Here is a 15,832-nt window from a genome sequence, read left to right as displayed (position 1 = left end):
AAGCTAATTCCTAGCAGGGCTGCCGACACGCGAATTACGACCAAGCACTCCACCCCATAAAAATCCTTCAGTTCGATCTCTGACCGTGCTTTTCACATTGCCCTTGGAAGGAAAGGACACTCTCTGAGGCGCATCTTTGTGTGTTAGATTTGAGAGCCTTTACTTGACTATTCCTATGAGTGGCTTACCACGCCACCACCTCCCAAAGTTAAGCCGTCTTCAATCGAAAGATACGCGGCTACCAAGGTCTTCTCTCTTCTTCAGCAGTCTTCCTAGCTACAATCCTTTAAGAAAGATTATGTAATATACTTTTATATTCTTATATATATTACAAGTCGGATCATGCAGACTGACGAGAGAGAGTCTGGTTAGTCTGATTAGTATGAATCTCAGATTGCAATCAATCACCTCGCTAGGAAAGAAAGTCTAGCCATATCGAGAAGCCCATCGGAGGATAGAACTATAATACAGATCGGGATAGCCGGGCCTGAGGCATAAGTCAGTCAATCTAAGGGGAGTTCTCATTACAGGGGAGGTGATACCTAGATAGAGAAGAGGAAGAGGACTCACTCCATTTATCTTTATGTCTGGCCCCAGCTTTAAGAATGATTTGGGATCATTCACGGGGGAGTTGTTAATAGAGAGTTCCTTTGGTTCGTGGTTTGATTGACCCTTGAGCACGAACTCGGTTCAGAGGAAGACAAGCAAAGACGAGACAGAGGCAGCTAAGGCAGCGCCCGATTCGCTACCCGACCCATCATATCGTAATTGCGTTATCGATGGGAAGAGTCATTCCTTCTGACAGAGGAGAAACTAAGGTTCGTTATAGAGGTGAGGAGTACGAGTCTCGTAATCGGGAGCCAGATCTGGATCGTACCCCAGAAGCTACATAAATTGTTGATAGCATTCATTCCCCGGGTGACTTTATTCCCTAAACTAAGGAGAGGGCGAAGCGAAAGGAAGAAGCTTGATTTCCTGTGTATTCCCGGGGGGCTACATAAAGAGATTGATTTATTCCCATAAGCTCAATTGAAGGATTTCCTCTAAGGCCGACCGGGACCAATAAGCTTCAATTGCTTGATTTCATGTAGTACCGGGGGCGCTATAAGGGATATTGAATTGCTTGACTTTATTCCCCGGCGAAAGAGAAATATCTTCCTTAATTCCAGGTATAGCAGCTCAATTGATTGCTTAATTCCCAGTCTTTTCGTTCAATTCAATCTCCACTATAGGCAACAGCGGATTGAAATATAAACTACGGCTACGGCGACTTCGCTCGTTGCTTTTTGGCCGTATCTTGCGGCTCCCCATAAATGCTCGGTTTGACCAGTAAGATCAGTACATATCGGTTCTTTCCCAAGATTGCCTTCACTGGTTAAACTAGACGCTTTTATTTGCAGTCTCTAACTCCGATAATATTCGATCCGGGTGAAGGGTGCGTAAGCACGCTCGACTAATAAGGCCGCCATCAATTTTCTTCTTTTGATTGGATGAGCCGCCCCTCGAGGCAGATAACCTTCGTTCTGGTGCTGCTTGCCCAGGAGGTGTTCAATTCATAGAGCATGATTGGGAGTGTCCATCTGATATTTTAAATAATCTGCAAAGGAGGGCGAATTACCAGTCAATTTCTGTCTGTCCAACGAAAGGAGGGGATCTCCCCCCAAAAGGTATGGCATATGATCGAATAGGTGGACGCCTATCTCCTTCTCCAACTACTAGAGGTGCTGCGGCCAGCTTCTCGAATATCCGCTTGAAGTGAGAACTCCTAGCCACTGGCTATAGCTGATGAGTTGCAGCACACGAATGAAGGTGGGACTGGAATGGATTGATAGAGTGATCTGGAGCATTATAAGATCCCCGGTTCCACCACCCGTATGAGACTCGACGTCGATCAGCTGCTTCGATCGATGAGGGTGCTTTCTCTCCCTCCCCCGAGGTTGAGTTACAATAATGGACTCCATGGGGATTACAACAACCCATATGTCTTCTATAATCGATATGCCTCAAACAAGGAATGCCAGCGGATGAAGGGAGGATGATTTCGGTGGCTGCAGACCTTCACGTCCGATGATCGAAGGAAATAGAGGAGGGAAATAGGGTATTATAGGGGGGGATGCATAGAACTGATATGCCCGTAGGGAGGTATGGCTTTTAAAGACTCTGGGAATCAACCTATTGATTGGACGGGGGGAATGGATAGCAGAAGATAGGGATTATCCGCCTCATCAACCAAATGATGGCTGGTGCAAGGCCAATCATCGGGAGCATTAACAACCCATATGAGGTGCGCGGACGTCGAAAGAGGAATGTCTCGACCGGTACCCCGCCCGCGGTATAAGTGAGAAATATGGGGTGATGCAGGATCAAACAAGGACAGGAAGTCAAGCTCACCCGGGAGATAAGGCCAATAAACAACCCAAATTCCTGCCTCCAGTCCAGACGAGCAGAGGAAGATATTTGATTCAAGGAGGGAAGTTCATAACTTATGCCCCCAGGTACCACCTCCCAATTATCCGCCGAGTTCAAGCATAGCAGATTGAGGGAAGAAGATAGGTATGAATTAAGGCTCATCTTGAAGCGCTAAAACATAGGTTTTGAATGATGACATGTACTTCAGGTTTTTCTATCCATTAATAATGCTCGATGAACTACGAATTGCCCTTCTCCGCCTCCCGGAAGGGAGTGCTTGCTCCTCCTAACTAAAAGAAAGATTTCTCTGCTTCGATGGACGAGAATAATAGGTATGACAACTTGCTGTCTCAACTGAAGGTGTGGAACCCACTTTTGACCCTTTCTTACTCCTACTCACTTCCTGTCCCTCCGGCAGCCCTGCCCTTTTGTTCTCCTCCAAACCATTCGGGTTGAACAGGAGCTATGATAGAAGTCTTCCTCAGTAGACAGAGGTGGGGCTTATAGATAGATCGAAGGCTAAGCCCCTTAAATCATAATAATAGGGCCATTATAGAGGTGATTTTAGGGCTAAGCTCCGCCACCAAGTTTCGGGCTAAAGGAGACTTATAAACGTAATAACAACCGGGATTCACTACTATTCCTCTGTTTCAACCTAACTATTTTTTTATATGTTCCCACCCGCATACCCTTAAAAGTAGTAAATTGAATGCCGCCTTCGGTATTTTGGGTACCGAGTCAGCGGGTGGTCGCGGAATTTGTCAAGGGCCATTGGATAAGGGAGGGTCCGCCTTCTTTTCGGTAGCAGTTAGTTCAGGTGGCATCTCATATTGGTGCCGTCGAGTTTGAAGGTGGACATCCGCGGCGGTCATGAATACAGTCTGAAGGATCTTCGGATGAATTAGATGATGAAGGTTTCTTTCTTAGGTGGGGGTGCAGGTTGTTGGGCCGCGACAAACCCTCACCATATGAATAGTGAGTGACTCCGTCCCTTGCGATGGGAAAGAATTTTGCAACACTTGAGGATTGGACCTGGGTTTATAAACAATGGGAGCTTGGCCTCTCAAGGCTTGGGCTGCTTTAAGTTTATTCGCTTCAATGGCTTGGCGCACCTTCGGTAAAAGTGGACAATGATGAGTATAATATCCATATTCACCACAAATGGAACAAGGTTGGTTTGTTCTCAGTTTCCCTTGCTTGGGAGGGTTATTTGGTCCTGAGTTCTGATTAGGATTGCCCCCAGCATTTGCCGATGCATTTTGTTGGTTGCCCCAGCCCCTTTATCCTGATTATTGGCTTTTTTCTTCCCCTCATTCTTCTTCTTTTTTTTTGCTGCATATTCTGAGGATTGGGCGCATTCTGCTGGGCATATACTTGCCCTTGTTGGGGAGGATTTTGCTGCACCAGATTCTGTTGTGGCTGAGGTGCTTGCATCGGTGGTGCGGAGGGTGCTTGAGGAAAAGGATAATACGGGTTTGCGATGGCGCTACCACAGGCAGTCCCACTAAAAGAAGGACCATGAACATGATGGTGAGTGGTCGAACTGGCACTTGCGTGCGAGGCAGCGCGCGAAGGATCGTGAGTTTGAACAGGCTGCCCATAAGAAGGATGGCCAACATTATAACCTCCCCACCATAGGGATTCCCAATGGAGATGCCATTTATTTATATACGCTATTTTCATGGAGCCACTTAATCGATATAATCCAAAACTAAGAGTGTATTCTGCCTCCGCCTCCTTATCAGTCGAGCCCCCTCTCCTTATTAGTCGAGTGTGCTAACGCACCCTAAAGGGTCCTGAAAATGCTATAATAGGACCTTTAGGTGCTCGACCATAAGGGAGAGGAGGGACAGATGTTCAAACCTCCGCCAAACTAAAATGGCAAGAATGGGAGGGAATCTTGAAAAACCTCCGCCGGAACATAAAGCACCTGGACTTGAACAAAGAGAATGGGGCCTGAAAAAGCTTTCCCCGCATAACGTACCTCTCCTCTCCCTCTCCTCTCCTCTCCCTAGATGCCAGGCCTGAGATCTCGACCGACCTGGTATGATCAATTGTTCCATTGGCTCTTGCTCGAAACACCTACTCATGTCATTTCGACCAGTGATTCCAGTCATTCATGAGAGATTTCCTTGCCCCCCGGAGGGACAAGCGGCTTCACACCTTGCTCAGGTCTTGCCTTGTAGGGTGGCCTTCAAGGGGGAGCAAGCGAAGGCCGACCAAATTTGAAGGGACGTAGTCGCTTGTCCGCACCGGGCAAGGGGGAGAAAGCTCAGGTTGTATGGCGGCCCAGCATCCCATCCTTTTTCTTATCAGTAAGGCCCGGCGCGCTTTGATCAATCGATGGCGTTGGTCGAGAGTTCGACAGGCTCACGATGGTGGCCTTAGCAGTCGAGCCGATGGCGGCCTTGCCCTATATTATTTAGGGGCGAGTGTGCTTACGCACCCTGTCGGTCCTCACCCTGCCGGACCTTATGGTCGAGCGGCCTTACGGCTCCTTGTTATGGTGGTAGTTATATATGAGCATGTGGTAGTTTAGGTTCAGTCAGTTTCGTGTCTCCTTGACTATAAGGTAAGACCCCAATTACCCCAAACAGATATTGCTGCTCTGCGAAGGCAGAATGACATATCTCGAATGACGTAATTACGTATATAATGATAGTGATTTCCTAGCTAGGCAGCCTTGAGCAATATATAAACCCCCCAAAGAAAGAAAAGAGAGATAGATCGAGTAAGTGAATCGGTCTACATTGAATTATATATGTCATTCGTTGAGGTCAGAGTGTGGAACCGAGCGCAGGGGAAGGGGGCGCTCCAATACCAATGAGCAACAGTTTGACTTCTCTTTTTTCCCCTAAAAGAGCCCTCTTTCTTATTCTGAAAATGGCCAGATTCTTTCATAAAAAAATGGATTTCTTCCGGTCATGAATTAGATATGTGTCATACCAGATTCGGCCCCCCACCCAATAAGTAACTCAAGGTCGAAAAGCGGAGGGCGGCCGACGCCGGGTTCGTTCCTTCGATGCAGGCTAGTACTTTTTGTAATGTTTCCCCAATTTCATTCGTACTAGCTGTCCTTTTAGTTCTTGCGCCCCCGAGCCGAGGTCGACTGGGATCTGAAATGAAGCTGTAGCAGTGTGGAAGATCAGAATCGTGACAATGCAATGATGACAATAGGACAGATTTGCCATTTCACAATTCTGAGTAGATGAATTTGTGAGAAAGTTTTTCATGGTTGAGCCATATTCATACATTTCCATTCCCCGCCCGAGCAGCTGCGGGGGACAGCAATGAACAATGAAGAAAAGGTGAAAGGACCACACCAAGGCATGGGTTTTATACCAATATCTTGTATATTAACGAGTCTATTATCTACATTATAACTACTTATGGGCTATATCAAAGGGCCCAAAGCGAAGTAAAAAGATTCTAGATTGACTCAGATTCATAAACTAAGTCTTCTTATGGATTAGAGATGCCGGAAGCTGTCGAATTGGTTTCCTGAATCATGAGGATATAGCTCCAACTTGGAGATAAGAATCTGCTAATTAATGGCTCGGCGGTTCAGCACTTGCTTTCGCCTGAAGTTGCCTCTGCCAATTGAATCTTTTGCGCGGAGTTGCCTATGTAGTTGATGAGTCATAGCTGAGTTGAGAGAGAGAGAAGTAAGGTAGTTCGCTCTTCTCCAATAGATGTGAATGAGCCGGTGATCTATGAATGAATCAGTTGGTTATTTATCTGCAAGTGAATTCGCGGATTCTCCGACGCTCGATCATGAACTAAAACAATTCGTTTGACAGATAATGTTATCTCACCCGCTATAGAAATAAGGATATATAAATAGGTTGTCCCACCTCCCTGCCTGCTATAGATATATATAGTAGGGGCAGAGGTTCGCCCTGACATCTCGGTGATCCCGGAGTGAATCATGGAATTTCGTAGGTCATTTATGGATAAGGTAAACTCTTATTTAGTATAGTGAGTCCCTTCATCACATTTGATCGAATCAACCCCTCTACCCTTCTATTTGAAAACAATTCTATGAAATGATACCTTCACAACTAATCCACAAATAGAGGTTGGGATCTAATGCTATAATTCGTATATCATCCTTTGGGTTTCTATCCCCACCCCATCTCTCACTTCAACTTGCTGATTCCACGTTTCTTTCTTAGATAAGATTATGGCTCTCCTCTTCGGTATAAAGGTTTGACAGGTAAGGTTTCGAGGTAGGGTTTTCAAGGTGCTTCATCGATCAGGTACTTGGCTTTTATAGAGCAAATTCATTCATTTACAAGCAAGGGCAGGCGCTTCATAGAAAGCTAGAATAGGAATCTTTCACTCGAACTTAGATCACTATCTTTCCTTGGCTTTCCTTAGTCCCAGTTGGTTCGGATCGGCTGCTTTAGAAGATGGTTGGTTTTCTTCTTCGACACAACATCTCGCTAGGTAGGGTGGGTTTGGGGGAGAAGAAGTTTTGCTTGCTCAGTGGGTTCGCCACCTGCAGGCAGGGTCTAATGAGTCATAATCCGGAAATTCGTTTGAATTGCTCCAAAGAGAATGTGGGGAAGAACCAAAACAAGATGGTGCCACCTACGTTCGAATCCCTCCCATATCCCCCGCGGCCGGCACTCTTTATCTTCCCACCCACCTTTCAATAAAAAGATCGTCTACTTTTCATTGGTTTTCAACAACTATCATCGGAAAAAACCAGGAGATAGTTCATCGGAGAGTTAAGTAGGGCCGTCTTCTCACCATCAAATTTTTGGGGTCCATATAGATCACCAATTGCTTAAGAGCCCGGCCGATATAATAGATCTCATTCATGACTGGAATCACTGGTCGAAATGAACCAATTAGTTCGAGATCTCGATTGCATAATGACATATACAAATAGAGATATATCATTATAATGGAGCGTGAATGCATATATTATGCATGAATGACTTGCGTTGCTCAATATTGCATACCTCCGCCGAGGGTGAGCCTGTCGTGTGAGGAGAGGAACTTGAGTTGCTCGACCATAAGGTGTCGTTAGGCCGCTCGACCATTCTCTGTCAGGCATGATCTACGTCAGACGCTTTAGCAGAAAATGCTGCTATTATCTATGTCATTATGCATTGATGTAATAATGCATTGATGTCATTATGCATTGATGTCATTATGCATTTCAATTAGTCATTACGCTTTCTTATAGGCGTACTTCCTTGATGCTTATTGGGTGGCCCCTCTCAAATAAGTAACTAACGCTACCCCGGCCCGTCTGTGTAGAAGTTCGAGAGGTCTGTTGGCATCTATCTGTACGGTAACTGTCCCCTCATCACCAGGAATAAGGAGTGACCTTTTGATTGATTATCCTTTCTTTCTTTATATTCCTCCCCCCCACTGGATAAGGCAGCCCAACCCCCCTAACCCGAAGTCGCCGCCCACTCGTCGCCGTCCCTTGCCTTATTGCTTGCCGGTGGTAACCGAGCCATTCATTACCCAAGGAAGTGGAATCCAGCCCAGAACCAATGACAGTCGAACCAACCAAAGGCCGCCCATGACACAAGCTGAAAGCCCTAGAACAAAAGGAGGGACTCGTCAGACTATGACATGCATTTTAGTGCTAGTAGCGGGAATGGAGAGGCAGGCAGTGGTGAATTGGAGACAGGGTACGAGAAAGAGAAGCTCGGTACGAGTGATCGGTCTGATGACGACAAGCGAGGAACTAGATAGAGAGAGATAGATGGAATCGGGTCGGGCCAAAGTCCATCCCATCCTCCAACCACAAAGAAAGGGTAATTCCCTTCCGACCGATTTCGACTCCTAATCCTATCCTACCTAAGGCTTCCTCCTTCTCCTTTTTTCTAACTCTCCACTGCTTCCGCCCCTATCCGGCCGGGATCCACACCCGATTCTTCCGTCCTACGTTACCTCCTTCAGAGCCCTCCTCATACGCTGGCTTTCGTGCCACATCCGTCCGATGCTACTTACCCGCCCAACTATTCGCGGTATTGGAATCAAACCTCCTTCCCTGCGCCCACTGAATGAATAGGCTCGGGAAAACTGATGGAATGGGCTAGCGCTCGTACTTGGTTGGAGGGAGGGAGCTAGCTGTACTGTTGTCGTAGATGACTCGTCCTGAGCTTGATTGATATAGGCTCGCTAGAACCTGACTGGGGACCACCTTACTGAACTGGGAAAGCAGACCAGAACCTTACTGACTGGCTGGGTTTACCACCTTACTGACTGGGGTGACTTGGATAGAGAATCCTGCCCCATGCGAAGCCTTCCCCATGAGAATGATGAGGCACAGAAGCCCACCCCATGCCTGCCTGAGCTGATTGGATAGATATATATCCCATCATGCCTGAGCTTACCAGATAGATAAAACACCCATGCATCGGATTATATCGATCGTTATGCTATATCTCCCTCTTTCTTTCTAGTAGCTTATATACGATTATGTCATAAGAGCGGTTTACTTACTTGGATGGGTCGTTCAGTAGAATCAGTCTAGCTTGGCAGGGGATAAAGCGGGGGTAAGGCTATAGTGAGGCAGGTGAAGAGAGCTGAGAGGGGGGTATCCATCCACCATACTTAATACTCACCTTATTTCGGGCACAAAAAAACCTCTCCTTTTAGTCGAGACAGCTTAACGCTTCCTCAACGCCGAGCTCTGCGCCTTAAAGAGCTATTAGGGATGGTTAATATAACTTCAGGTGATTAACATTAATCACATTGTGAATGCCCAATTGAGAAGGTAAATCCAGCTGATAAGCATTGTCATTGATTTGCTGTAGGATGGTATATGGACCATGGCGAATTGGCTTGAGCTTATGATGCTGCTAGCCTTTGAAGCACTGCTTGTCCATGTATAACTAGACTTTCTATCTGACCTGGAACTGCACTAGGATGCGATGGCAATCCTGAAGTGATTTATAACGTGCTTGAGATGCTGCTAGAGCTGCTGCGACCTGTGAATGGATGTGAGCCATTTTCTGCACAAATGAGGAGGGCCTATGTTGTTCACGTTGCTGGTGTGGCGAAGCAGGAGGTGGAAGTGTGACAGGCAATTCATAAGGAGGAAAAGGCTAATAGCCAAAGCATGTTTCGAAGGGAGAATAACCAGATGAGACATTAACTGCCCTGTTGTAGCTATGATGGAGTACATGTAAGTATGTATCCCATTGCTTGTGCCTGCTGTATGAAATTAAGAGTGCATGTACTAGGATACAATTAACTACCTCAGTCTGGTCGTCCATTTGTGGGTGAAATGTCGTAGATAAACTCAGCTGACACCCCTGCCAAATAGATTTCCAAAAAGTGATTAGGAAACGAAAGCATGAATCTGAGTTCTGGCCTGTGTGTTAACAGTCCTCCCTGTGGAGTCGCCATGTGTTTACTCTAGTGATATCAGGGGGGTGGAGGCATGAAATATTCTATGGCAAGAAAGAAAGAAACGAACCTAAGAACGAATAATATCTGAGTTGCTCTGCTCTCAGTCTCAATCAAGGCTAGAACCGCCGGGTACTATAGCGGCGCGCGTGAGGTGCACTACATCAACGGCTCACCACCTCACCGAAGTCAGGCTCACCTCAAACCTTACTTATCTATAATGTTATATCAGCATGTGAAAAGACCTCACTGGCGCACAAAGACCCGTACACAGTGAAGTGATCTCACTGGTAGGGGTAGGGCCCTATCCGTATGATGGAAATCAATATGTGCCCAACAGTCAAACATTCAATAATGAATCCACCCAGCAGCAGCATTCATTTCCCTATCCGTGCCGAAATGGGGGAACTCGATACTCATGGCGCTTGTATCCCACCCGAAGGCCCGCAAAGAGCCCCTGTAAAGGAATCATGTATTGGTTCGAGGACTTGTTCAAGGCTGCCCGAGAAGATGAAACAATATCCCAAGGCACTTGGTTTCGTTCCTCGACCATGGTCTAGGCCCTACGACCCATCCTTAGTTGGTAAAACCTACGTAAAATAGACTAGGAGGGTACAGCGGCGGCCTTATCAGTCGAGCTATGCTTCGCATGATGGCGTTGGTCGAGCCGCGCATCCTCAGCTGGCTTGCGAGGAGCCTGACCAACTTCATGCGCAACATATATAAGATATTGGGTGATTTCATTAGGATGCTAACGCAGGCTCGACCATAACGTATGCATTCATGATCGATTTCATTACACCAGAAAATGCATATATTATACCTGTTAGTCGAGCAAGAAATGACCTCTCCTGTTAGTCGAGTCACTTAACGTACCTCTTGATAATGAATAGGCAATAACTACCACATGCTCATATATAACTAACTACAACCATGCCCCTCCTATTTATTCTCTGGCGGCTTCATAAAATAGAGATGTGCACCTCGGCGAGATGGCGTAATTACATATATAAAACACTCTGCTTTGACTCATTTGACTCATTCCCTCCTCTTAGGGTTTACTTATTGGCCCCCCCAAATAAGTAAAAAAAGAGTCGAGCAACTAAAGTTTCAATTTACTTATTGGGTGGCCCCTCTCAAATAAGTAACTAAAGGGTGGTCGAGCGTGCTTTCGCATCCTCTATCCTTATCTATTCGCCCTCATTATATTTCATAAGTTATCCTCTATCTGTCCTTATCTGTACGAGCAAGACTGTCTGCCCTTACGAGCTTACAAGTGCTTATCTGTATTAATGGGAGATGAACGGGTTCTGAGTGATAACTTATAAGCTACGGGTTCCTTAACGGGTTCCTTATCAGTACAAGCAGGTATGATAAGTTATCCAAGAATGCGGTTTCAGTACCTCCTGCCAAGCTATCATCCAAGCCATCAAACCAATATCACCTTCTGCTACTGCCTTAAAGGCTGCTATTATATATGTCATTACGCTTTTCTTTTTCTTTGGGGGGTTTATATATTGCTCAAGGCTGCCTAGTTACCGAAAAGTAATGATGTCAATACGTGATGTGATGAGTTAGCGAGTAAAAGCACAAGCCATACGGATATATCTACTCCTACTGATTTACCCACTTCAGTCGTTTGGGGCGTAAAGGGAAAGCCAGTGAAAGTCCGGTATTCATAAAGTAAGGGATATTGAAAGATGTTCAGGTGTCTACGAAAGTTTAGCAAGGCAGGCATTCTGATGCACAACGAACTGCCGTTGGTAGGCGTGTTTGGCTAACCCAGGAACCTACGACGTGAGAATGCCAGCCAGCAGAGGAATGCTAAAGGCCCGGAAATCAAAAAGCTCACAGGTCGGAGCCTATGAAAATATCTCTCCAGGCAGGCCAGGGACTATAGGTATATTGGGGCTTATTATAGGTATATTAGCCGGCTTGCTTCCCAGCGTGGTGATCTCGTCTCGAGTCCTCGAGGAGCGCTTGTTTGGTTATATAACCAACCAATTCTCTCAAACTAGAAACCAGCCAGCTGGATAGATGCGATTGAGATCGAACTCCAGCGCCCAAAACAGCATGCTCGCGATCGCTATCTCTACTTTAGCCCAACGAGCCGAACAAACACTTTCTTTTCTTAAGAAAAGTACCATAATTGGGCGGTTTATAAGCCACCTCCGTAAGTAGCTTGGTTGCTAGATACGGCGTAGTTAGTTATATATGAGCATGTGGTAGTTGCGGCTTCATAAAATAGAGATGTGCACCTCGGCGAGATGGCGTTGAGAAACCATAATGACATATATAATATATGCATTCACGCTCTCTCGATCGAATAGGGTGAGGTACAACCGACTGGATCCACTCCCGATGATGCGCTAGTTAGGGCTCCGCCGCTCCATGATGCGCTGGTTAGGATGCGCTTTCTCTCTCTGAACTGAACTGGATCCACTCACTCAACTGACGGATCCACTCCCCGTACTTTCTCTCTCTCTCGATAAGGCAGGTGTCCTCCGGAGGCCGGGCACCAACCAGGGAGGGGGGCGGGTGACCGACTTTCTCTCTCTCGATAGCGAAGCGTAGGTAAGGCAGGTAACCGACTTTCTCTCTCGATAAGGCAGGTGTCCTCCGGAGGCCGGGCACCGACCAGGGTGACCGCTCTTTCTAACCGACCGATAGGGGTGACCGCTCTTTCTAACCGATAGGGGTGACCGATAGGGGGTGGAACGGCGGGTGACCGAAGTTACCGCAACCGACGCTTAGCTGAGCGCCGTACCTCTCCCGGTGGTCGAGCAACTAAAGTTCCTCTCTTTCTAACCGACCAGGGTGACCGACTTTCTCGATAGCGAAGCGTAGGCAGGTAACCGACTTTCTCTCTCGATAAGGCAGGTGTCCTCCGGAGGCCGGGCACCGACCAGGGTGGAACGGCGGGTGACCGACTACTGACTTTCCTAAAGGCGGGTAGGGTGGAACGGCGGGTGACCGACTTTCTCTCTCTCTCGATAGCGAAGCGTAGGTAAGGCAGGTGTCCTCCGGAGGCCGGGCACCGACCAGGGTGGAACGGCGGGTGACCGCTCTTTCTAACCGACCGTGAGAACGGCCTATAGGGTGCGTAAGCACACTCGACTGATAAGGATAATCTTGAAAACCTCTCCCTCTCCCTCTCCTCTCCCTATGGTCGAGTACCTAAAGGTGATGGCGGCCTTAACAGTCGAGCCTGCTTGCGCATCCTCTCCCTTGGGGTCGAGTACCTCTCCTTATTAGTCGAGCGTGCTTACGCACCCTAAAGGTGATGGCGGCCTTAACAGTCGAGCCTGCTTGCGCATCCTTAACAGTCGAGTACCTAAAGGTGATGGCGGCCTTAACAGTCGAGCCTGCTTACGCATCCTCTCCCTCTTGGTCGAGCACCTAAAGGTCCTTATGGTCGAGTACCTAAAGGTCCTTATGGTCGAGCCTGCTTACGCATCCTCCGCCAACCTAAAATGGCCAATCTAGTAGGGAGAATGTCCAAAACCTCCGCTGGAACATAAAGCACCTGGACTTGAACCAGGATTTTCCCGATGAGGGGTGTCTTTCCATTTAGACGATGCCTTAATCGGCGGACCCTAAGCTCAGGGGGTCCTTATAGGCAACTTAAGAGAGGAAACAACCGCCTCTCTAATCAAGACTTTACGTGCGATGAGGTAAAGGCTTGATCTCACCAAAGAATTCAAAGAACCGGCTTTTTCCATAATATTGAGTAAGCCAGCCCCTCAAAGTCCTAACGTCAAGCAAGCACTACGTTCCTTACCCGGTGCGGGACAAGTAATAAATTCCTATCCCCTCCGGGTCCTATCTATTCGACTGCCCAGAACATCAAAGTGGGAAGCCCCACTCCCTCCCCTATCCATCTATTCCTCCTGGGGCCTTAACAGACAGATAAAGCAGAAGTTTCCGTCTACGTCACTCCATAGAAAGCTAATAAATATCATTTGCTCCCCTTTCCCTCTTCGGGGGGCTCACCCTGCTGGTCCTCGACGCGATTCTCATGGACGGAGTTTATGTTTTTGGGGTCATCATCTTTTTCAGCCTTGGCCTCAGGGATGTTCTTTTCCTTGCCCTCAGAAGCGCAAGCCCTCCGGACCTTGAAAGGGTTCACACTTTGGAAATACAGTTTTGCACTCTTTCTTAGCGAGATATTGTGCTTGATCGCCAAATTTCGAATACAAAACTCCTCGAAACTAATCCCCCAGCACACCGCATCGTATATATCTGATTTGGACATTTCTGCGCAAAGCAGATTCAAGTCGAAGAACGGAGGCTTTGTATGAAGGCTTGTGGTGTACCACTGCTCCCGCGCGAACGCATTCATGATCGAAAAGAAGTCGTCATAAGTTATACTTTCTTCTGGTCTGAACCCAATCATAATTTTTGGTCTATCCGGAAACCCAGAATCTTTAGCACTACTTCTAGCGATTATTAATACCAAAGGTTTCCTGAAATATTTGATTATATAAAAAAAGAGATCTTTTAGCTCAACCTCAACAGGGTGGGGAAAATAAATGACGATTTCCGCGAAAAAGCAGGGGAGTTTAGCCCCGTCCTTACGGAAAGTATGGATGGGTCGAGCAGTTATAGATAAGGAACCCACGGGTAATAGAAAATGAGTCATCGTTATGTGATATAGTTCTCCTGTCAATTCATTTCTTGCTAGTATCCTAGCCCTCTGAAGCGCAAGACCTCGAGTAGGGCAGGAAACTAGTCTTTACTTCGCTGAAAGGAGACTGCTGAAGCCTCCCTCAGCGAAAACTAGGAACAATTGTTGGTTTTACCAACGAACTACGTGGGTATAATTCAACACATAGTGGGTCTCTCGCTACCGTCCCATCTATTTGGTGATTGAAGGCCTAGCGATTGCTAACCTCCGCCAAACTAAAATGGCAAGAATGAAAGGAACGTAGTCGCTTGTCCGCATCGGGCAAGGGGAATCTTGAAAAACCTCTCCCTTATGGTCGAGCCTGCTTACGCATCCTCCGCCAAACTAAAATGAAAGGGGAATCTTGAAAAACCGCCGCCAAGCTAAATGAGACTTGCTCGAACAGCATTGGCTCCCAATATATATTATATACGTCATTACGCTTCAAAACCTCCGCCTCCTCTCCCTCTCCTTAACAGTCGAGCACCTAAAGGTCCTTATGGTCGAGCACCCTAAAGGGTCCTCAAATTGCAATAATGGGAGGGGAATCTTGAAAAACCTCCGCCAAGCTAAAATGAAATTAGTTGAATGCGTAAGCATGCTCGACTGATAAGGACCGGAGGCGCTCGACCATAGGGAGAGGACCCTTTAGGGTGCTCGACCATAAGGTCCGTCAGAGTGCGTAGCACGCTCGACTGATAAGGCCGCCATCGAGAGGAGAGGAGAGGAGCGGAGATGGCATTTGCGTGACGGCTACTTAAAAGGCCCAAGCTGGGGACACCACCTAGCGGGGAACCTAAAAATCGCCATTTTCACGTGGCTCCAAAGAACGGCTTGCTTTCTCTGAACCAACTGGATCCACTCCCAAATGGTTAGGGCTTCGCGCTTACGGAAATAGCGTATATAAACATTTTCACCCAAGGCCAGTAGGGACTCACTATTCATATGGTGAGGACCGGAGGCGCTCGACCATAGGGATAGGACCTTTAGGTACTCGACCATAAGGATGCGTAAGCAGGCTCGACCATAATGACGTAATTACGTATATAATGAATGACTGGAATCACTGGTCGAAATGAACCAAGGACCCGACAGGGGGCTCGACTGATAAGGATGCGCAAGCAGGCTCGACTGTTAAGGACCGGAGGCACTCGACCATAGGACCTTTAGGTACTTGACCATAAGGACCTTTAGGTACTCGACTGTTAAGGAGAGGGAGAGGGAGAGGACCCTCACCATATGAATAGTGAGTGACTCCGTCCCTCTCCTTGGACAGTCGAGTGTGCTTACGCACCCTCACCCATATGATGAGTGAGAGTTAAAACGATGGCGGCCTGGACAGTCGAGTGTGCTTACGCACCCTCACCATATGAATAG

At 47.2% G+C, this 15,832-nt stretch overlaps 1 long non-coding RNA gene across 2 annotated transcripts in view; it reads left to right on the top strand.

The window, feature by feature from the left end:
* The first annotated feature begins 12,940 nt into the window (after window positions 1-12,940).
* Window positions 12,941-15,832, top strand: part of LOC149221306 (uncharacterized) — a 60,798-nt gene continuing 57,906 nt past the window's right edge. The window contains exon 1 of one of the 2 annotated variants that reach the window (XR_016248837.1): window positions 12,941-13,069. This is a non-coding gene — a long non-coding RNA (uncharacterized LOC149221306). The remainder of the gene's footprint in view (window positions 13,070-15,832) is intronic. The other variant, XR_016248838.1, reaches the window with a different exon arrangement.

This window comes from Pinus tabuliformis, chromosome Q (genome assembly GCF_031772625.1).
Source record: "Pinus tabuliformis cultivar Carrire ecotype Pingquan chromosome Q, CPIR1, whole genome shotgun sequence".
In the NCBI taxonomy this organism is placed as follows: domain Eukaryota; kingdom Viridiplantae; phylum Streptophyta; class Pinopsida; order Pinales; family Pinaceae; genus Pinus; species Pinus tabuliformis.
Note: the sequence above shows the minus strand (reverse complement) of the source record. Positions and strands in the feature narration are given on the sequence as shown.